A 7,665-nucleotide genomic window follows, 5' to 3' on the forward strand; every position below is an offset into this window, starting at 1 on the left:
CAGAGTCCTGATAACGAGGCATTCATTTGATCTGGGTGTGTTGAAGAAGAGATGCCTCTAAAAGCTGCAGGATAGTAGCTCTTCAGGACTGGACTTGGGCACCCAGGATCTAAACCCCCACACGAAGCACAGAGCACAAGAAGCAAGAGTCTCACAACAACAGAGTGAACCACAAACAGAACATATAAGTAACAAAAAAAACTAATCAAAATAGAAAAGTGCAAAGATCATGTCAGAAAGAGTAAAGCATAAAACTATAGTTCTATTTAATCACTAAAAATACAATAAACACGGAAATACATGAGGAAAAATATATTTAAAAAAATAATAAGTCTAGATGCCCTATATAGCTAGAATTAAGTGAATGGGTTATGGCCTTATAATTACTATATTATTCAGAAACGTTTAGCATTATAATAATAATTAACAAAAATGTGGCAAAAAAGTGACAGAAAAATTAACCCCCCGCCCCCATTTCTCAATAAAAATGTTACAAAATATTGTTGTTAAAATTTTTATGTATAACTTTACAAATGGCACACCATATATTTGATGTTCCCATTGCCATCAATTATGCATTAATATTGCCAAAAGTATTGAGAAACTTGCCTTTACGCGCACACGAACCTTTATGAGGACCTTTAATGTGGAGTGGGTCCACCCTTTGCAGCCACTACAGCTTCACCTCTTAGGAGGACTGCTAACCTGATATTATGGAAATATCTTCTGTCAAGCTATAGAAAACTTGTGTTTATTCTGATGTGTAGTTAGGTGTTGTGTTTAGAGTTGTGTTTAGTCTCTGAATTTCTCATTTGTAGTTTCCAGGTTTTCCAGTCTCCTGTTCATTTTGTGTTTTAAGTCTTTATCACGATATGATGAGTTGTGTTCTTTTCTTTTTGTGTGTTTAGTTTCTGTTCTGCCATTCATTCATCTTTCTTTTGTGTCCTTTCAGGTTCTTTCAGTTGCTTCTTGTGCCCCCCACCCCCACCCTCCCCCTATCAACAAAAAAACAGCTTTTTTTTGTTGATAGTAACAAATATTTTACTAGAATATTTAACCCTCTATGCCATAAGTTAAAAAAAAACTTGGGTTTTTGAGAAGGGTTTGAAACAGGAAGGAGGGGTTGATCACTGCAAGGCAGCTGAGCAGTGCATGTCGTGTGAGAGAGCTGAGACTGAGAGGAATGGAGAGAGCAGAGCAAGTGACAGCAGATAGAGAAAGAAAGAGAGTGAAAAACAGCAAAAGCACACAAAATATCAAACAATATTTGAATATGGCTGAAGTACTTGCTTGGATATTTGACATTGAGAAGGAGATTTCACAGCCATCAGTCCATTACTTTAAGCTTAACCTCACTTGGGTTATGCTGCAGAACAATGATCCATAGCACAATACCTACTCAACCTCTGAATGGCTGAAAAAAAAGAATTTAGAGTGGCCTCGTCAAAGTCTAGATAAAGATACTTTGGTATGCCTTTAAAAAGGCTGCTCTTGCTTGAAAACCATTAATTAAAGCCATTCTGCAAAAAAAAAAAAAGGTCAACCAAAATTTCTCCTCAATAATGTGAAAGACTCATTGGCAGAATGAGTTTTGTATTGGTTATTTGCATGTGGAGTTAGTGGGAAGATGGTGCTTCCCTTTTTTGAGTAGGCACAACCTGTTTGCTACATTAGAGCAAGTAACCTGACTAGGACTCCACAGCATTTTCAGACCTTACATATTAGGTAATTTCCTGGATTTTGAATTGTTGAATTTCTGTTCACAGAGTGATTAAGGGATTTATTTAAAAATGTTTTCAGTTAGTAGGAGGTGACATGTGGAGAGAAATGAGACCTAGAAAATCAGCATCCTACTCAATGGTTTGAAAGCCCTCTGTGGCTATGTCAGTCTGCATGTACAGTAATTTACCACAGTATGAATCACCACATGTAACAAAAACTGTAATTCATAAAAGTTAGGTCCGGGGAGCAATTATACAGATGACACAATTTCTGTTCACATTCTGACCAGCATTGTTACTCTGATAGACACTGGCTGCATGGTACTCCCAGCCAGGCAATGCTGACAGGTTTGCCTTTGTATTTTCAGGCCCATGAACCCCCCAAACAGACCTGTTTGTCCCCCATATTGGTTTTGTATTACTTCTGTGAACTTAAGACGTTTTATAACAGGGGAAACATGAAAGGTAAAAGCTGCTGTAAAAGCATTTTTACTTGATAAAGTTTATTTTTTTCCTGGCTATCTCTAGCTGTGGCATGAACTGTGCCACATTGTCTTCCTTCAGAATCATACCTTCCCTTAAATTCAAGTTTTCTGTTCTTTCTAAATCTCTAAAAACAGTTTGTAGTAAGAAACTGATGCTCATTGTAGAAAAATGCTCCCTATATATGTCATGATCTGCCTGTGTCATAAAGTGCTATACAAGTTCAGGCCATTTGAGTTATGTCTGCTTTCTCTGCACTTCCCTGTTCTTCATTAGCTGCTATTTCAATTCATTCATGTTGAACTGAAATAGCAGCTAAGTTTAGATCACTTTCTTGGATTCCTTTGTTAGTTGTTTTAGTTTGCATTTCCTTGTAGATTTGTTGCTCCCGATTTTTTTATGTAGGTAGTTCCATTGTTTACTTATTCCTGTTCTGTATTTGTCTTCCACCAGCTGCTCCTGATTGCTCTCTAATTAGACCCCTGGTTCATTGGTCCACTCTCCACTCTACCCCAGTACTTATGCCTTCTGGTTTTCATTGTTATCTGCTGGATCCTCTGGTTACTTCCCTGTTCTGTGTCTCTGTGTTCCTGCCTGGATCCTGCCTGAGATCCCTGTTCCCAGTAAGTAATTAATAAAGATTATTCTACGCCCCATGCGACTCCCGTCCTCCTGCTTGCGCTATGGTCTTGCACCTCCAACCCAAACTAACCTCATCATGACAATATAGTGTTTTTGAGTGTTGCCATTAGTGGACACACATCCTTTCAAGATTAAGTGTCTTTAAAACAATCCTGGACGAGCCCCCAAGTAAAGTCGCTTGGTGACCTGAAAGCAGAGAGGACTTCAATTAAAAGGTTCTTCTCCCGTCTTGCAAATAACATCAGGAGGACCCACATGGAGATGTCCATGGAGGAGTTAAAAGGGACCTTCAAAAAACTGACACTAGAGGGCTCCAGAGTTATGGAAGCAAATGAGGACGTGGAGGCCGCTCAGATGGAAGAGTTCAAGGCAGCTACTGCAGAGGAGTTGAACGATGTACAGAGAGCTGACATAGAGAAGACGGAGAAAGAATGTAAGCAGAAGCTTAAAGATATCAAACTATTAATCCAAGAGACACTGTGGGGTACATATGGAGAGAAATAACTGTCCCTGGCTATACAAGTTGCAGAGACTGAATGTGAGACTGTTTCCTTTACTCAGCCTGACAGCCTAACTCTGCAGGCATATGAATTCATGCTAACCCACCTAGAAGAACTGGTGCACAAAGCAAAGGAAACGTACCAGAACTGGAAGAGCTGGGCTACACCTGCAAAGAGAGAGGAGTTTGACTGCCATTTGAGAGAGCTGGAGGTATTCTTCCCTAAGCTGGTGATGCGGAAAGCTGTCATCATCAAAGTTGCAAGTATGAAGGAGGACAATGAACAACGACTCATCTCAGTTCCCAGCTCAGCATCAGTAGCAGCGATAAAGCTAAAAGCACGACTTTTCCAAGACTAGCCGGCAGCAAGCAAAACTACTACAGCTGGAAAAGAGAATGGGAGGCTTTGCAGAAGCAAGGTGAACCAATTGGCTCAAAAGAAGTAAAGAAATTTCAACTACTTGACAGCCTGGACGAGAAGGTGGCCATAGAACTACGCCTGCCAACATACAGCTCAGGACCCAGAAGATTAAATCTTCCAGGTCCTGGATAACCGGTTTGGGAACAAAGCCACCATTGCACTCGATATCTTCGAAGAACTACAAGCAACTCCACCAATCAGGAGCGGCCAGCCAAGAGGAATCACAGAACTGAACGAAGTTGTGGAAAAGGCTCTCTGTGATTTAAATGAACTGGGGTGTGCAGATGTAATAAAGAACCCACTTGTGACTAAATCCATTGAGAATAAACTCCCAGAAGTTCTAAAGAAAGAATGGCTCACCTATGATTCAACTGAGGGACACTGTGTCAACCGACAGAACCGCTTTGACAGGCTCATCAATTTCCTAAGGTCACAAGAAACTATATATGAGCAGCTAGAACAGTTGAGAAATGTTGTCAAACTCACCAAGGAGAGGACCAAGTTCCTAAAGAGTGTCACACTCCATGGAGACATCAGGAGGCTTGTTGTCCTCATCCCAGTGGAAGATCAAGCAGACCAGCTTGCTTGAGAGGTGCGATCTTTCCAGGTAACACCAAGCAAATATCGAGTGAGAGGTGTTGTGGCGATCTACGTTAGGGTGTGGCTGTGAGTGTGCTGCAGGCATGCTGTGCTTGTGCTGCTCTGTGGTGCACCTCAACAGGTGAGTGCAATCTGAGTTAATCAGCAGCACTGAACTCAAACAATACAAATGGCACACCAGTCTCTTGGCAGAGTTGCAATTAAGCTGCAGATGGTAAAAGCAGTCACAAAAGCAGCATTTCAGAAGCAAAGTAACCAAATTCATGAGAAAAGGACTTCGAGTTCGAGTCCTGGACCTGGCAACCTTTGCCGAATGTCTCCCCCTCTCTTTGCCCTCTTTCCTGTCAACCTACTGTCAGGAAAAATAAAGGCCTCTAGTGCCACAAAAAAAAAAAAAAGGTTTTGAAAAGAAAATAATTAATCTGTCTAAAGCCAAAGAGATGCACAAGTCCCATTATTTGGATGCAACATCATCATCCATACGTGGTCTGACTCAAAATCATCCAGGGTTTCACGTATTTTCAAATGTATAGCATTTCTACTTTTTGTGTTGATACTGATGAAAGTAAATTTTGTATTTCCTTTGCAAGTTTAGGCCATGCACCATTTAAATTGAAGATTGGTTGTGGCTTGGTCTTCTAGATCGAAAAATATCCAAAATACAACTTAGCCAACAAGAGAGTGACTAAAGCAAAATCACATTAGTGTAAAGGAGTGGTCTAGTGACTCTGCAGACCTTATTTTGAGAGTTTCTGTACAAAGAAGTGGGCCAAAATCCCTTCTGAGATGTTTGCAAGTACATTGCACATAAACGGTTATGATATGTTAGACTTTAAGTTTTGTACTTCCTTATTCTCATGCATTTAGGTTTTGTGTTGTGGTCTTTTATTATTGAGCTCTCATTGTTTTCCTTGGTTACTGTTTTAGTCTTGTCCTCAAGTTCACTTGGCTTCCTGTTTTCTGTTTGTCTTTGTATTGGAGCCACTCTCTTGTTGAGTCATGTTTGGTTCTGTGATTTCTGTGGTTCTGGTCTGTATGCATTTAGTTTGTGTTCTTCCATCTTTTACATTAGATTCTCACTGTACTGCTTCCACTCTGTTAATTAGTCTCCCACCTGTCTCTCGTTCCACACATTGGAACCTTCTGGTTCATTTTGGTTCATTCAGTCTCTGCTGTAGACTACTCAGTGTTCCTGATTTTCAGTCTCAGTTTCTCTTTTCATGTTTCATATTAGAGATTTTTGGACTTGGTTTTCCATATTACATATCTATTTTCTGGATAAAGTCCAACTCCTGTTCTGGATTTGGGTCCTACATAAATATGTTAACTATCATAGAGCTGTGCTTGCCATCAGAAGTTTCTCTCCCAAGTTCTAAGCCATGTTTTGCCTATTTCAATTAATGATATGTAATTTTTAGTTTTTCACATATTTTTTCATTTTTGTTCATATCTGTCTTTTAACTATTAACACGTGAGAGCTTATGAAGTCTCTTGTGTACACCAGCTAAGTATGTTAGGTTAAGATAAACAGGATGTTTTAAAACCTCACACACAGCTTACAAGAGTGTGTGGTTAGACAGTTTGTACGTGACATACTGCACAGAAACACATTTGTTTTTGTTTGTTGGACCACTTGTTTGCTGAATATTGGACCATCTGCACGTTGTTGGACGTCACTATGCCTTTCCAACGGCATCGGCCATTTTGTATCCAGGACAGTCCGCTCCTACATATCCCGTCGAACATTGCGACTGATATGACGGGGCGCCCCAAGTTTGACGTCACAGGTCGCTATATATGAAGGCACCTGGTTTGAACATACGCCTTCAGCTGGAGATTGTGACACGGTCACCAACATCTGAAGCATCACCTGGAGAAGAGTCCCGAGTGGATTTCATTTATTCTCTCTCGTTGGCCAACGAAGAATTCATAAAAGAGGTTTCTGGACTAAGAAGGGCAGAAATTTTCTCTTTGCCGATTGAAGATGTGAGTTTAACACGTAACTAAAAAACCACGGAGTTTCAAGGAGCCACCTTGTTTTGTCCTAGTCAATTTTGATGGTCAGATCATATTTTCCCTCTCGCCAAGGAGGCCAGAGGACGACGATTGACCGCTTTTCCTGGAAGTTAACTGTGGACGCACTGTAACTTCCAACTCCCCCCTCCATTCGCTCTCAACTCCGCTGAGAAAGAAGGCTTCAACAAGTAAAACCCATCCTTTATTTTTATTTATTTCTTAGAAAGCCCGGGCAGGGTACAGGAGGTTTTAGTGCGATGAGATTCGCTATTTAATCTAATGTGTTCTGAATGATATGTGCATGTAACCTTTTTATTGAAATTTTGATGTGCCGTGTTGGATGCCTGGAAGCCGCTGCGCTCCCCAGCTTTGTGTGTGTTTTGAGGGGTTATTGAACACCTGAGAGCAAGCGCAGATGCGCTGTGAGACTGGACTGTTAAAATAACCTCATGGTGAAATTCCCCATTTTCTTTGTCTTCAACCTCACTGCTTGCTAGCTTGCCACCAAAAGTTTTATAACTCTTTGTCTGCTCAAGAGTTGGGGGAGGTTTTATGACTGAGTATAACTGAGTTACAGTGGAGCTGCGCCCCCTCCACTCACAACCATATCCTTTTTGTCATATTATCATTTTTGCCATAACGGCTGGTTGATCCCATTCGCACCCACTGCTGTTTTGCTTTATTTTTGTTTAGTTAGATATTTTACCCCTTTTGTGTAGAACTTTGCATGTTTGAGTAGGTGAAGATTATTAAATCAGAAGAACGGATTGTATCAGGCTGTGATTTAATAAATATTCACATAGATAAAGAGAAGGCGTTTCTGAATTTATTTTGTGTAAGAGTGATTCGTCAGTCAAGATAAGGTTAAAAGTTCCACACGTTTCGGCAGAAACGGTCGATTAAACAGTGACATCTCCGGTAATAGTTATTAATTATTACTGAGTATTTAACGGTTGTAATTATCAAAGGCGTTGAGCCACAATTACAACACCAGAAGACATCTCTGGTCTCGATTCATAAATGAGGATTTTGGTTAAGAAATTAATTTTGTCAAATTATGATTTTTAATCATATTATTGATAAAGATTAATTAATCAATAATCATACTTCCAACATGTTGATGCATTTTTTGTTGTGGTTGAACCTAACTAAGAATGCATCATTCGTTTTATGAAAAGCACAGATTTATGTTTGTTTCTAGCATTTCAATAATGCCTTAATTTGGTATTGTGAGGAAAGAAAAAGCCCTGGAATTGATTAGTTAGTTAACTCCTCCTTTGGTT

Source organism: Girardinichthys multiradiatus, chromosome 2, assembly GCF_021462225.1.
Source record: "Girardinichthys multiradiatus isolate DD_20200921_A chromosome 2, DD_fGirMul_XY1, whole genome shotgun sequence".
Classification (NCBI taxonomy): domain Eukaryota; kingdom Metazoa; phylum Chordata; class Actinopteri; order Cyprinodontiformes; family Goodeidae; genus Girardinichthys; species Girardinichthys multiradiatus.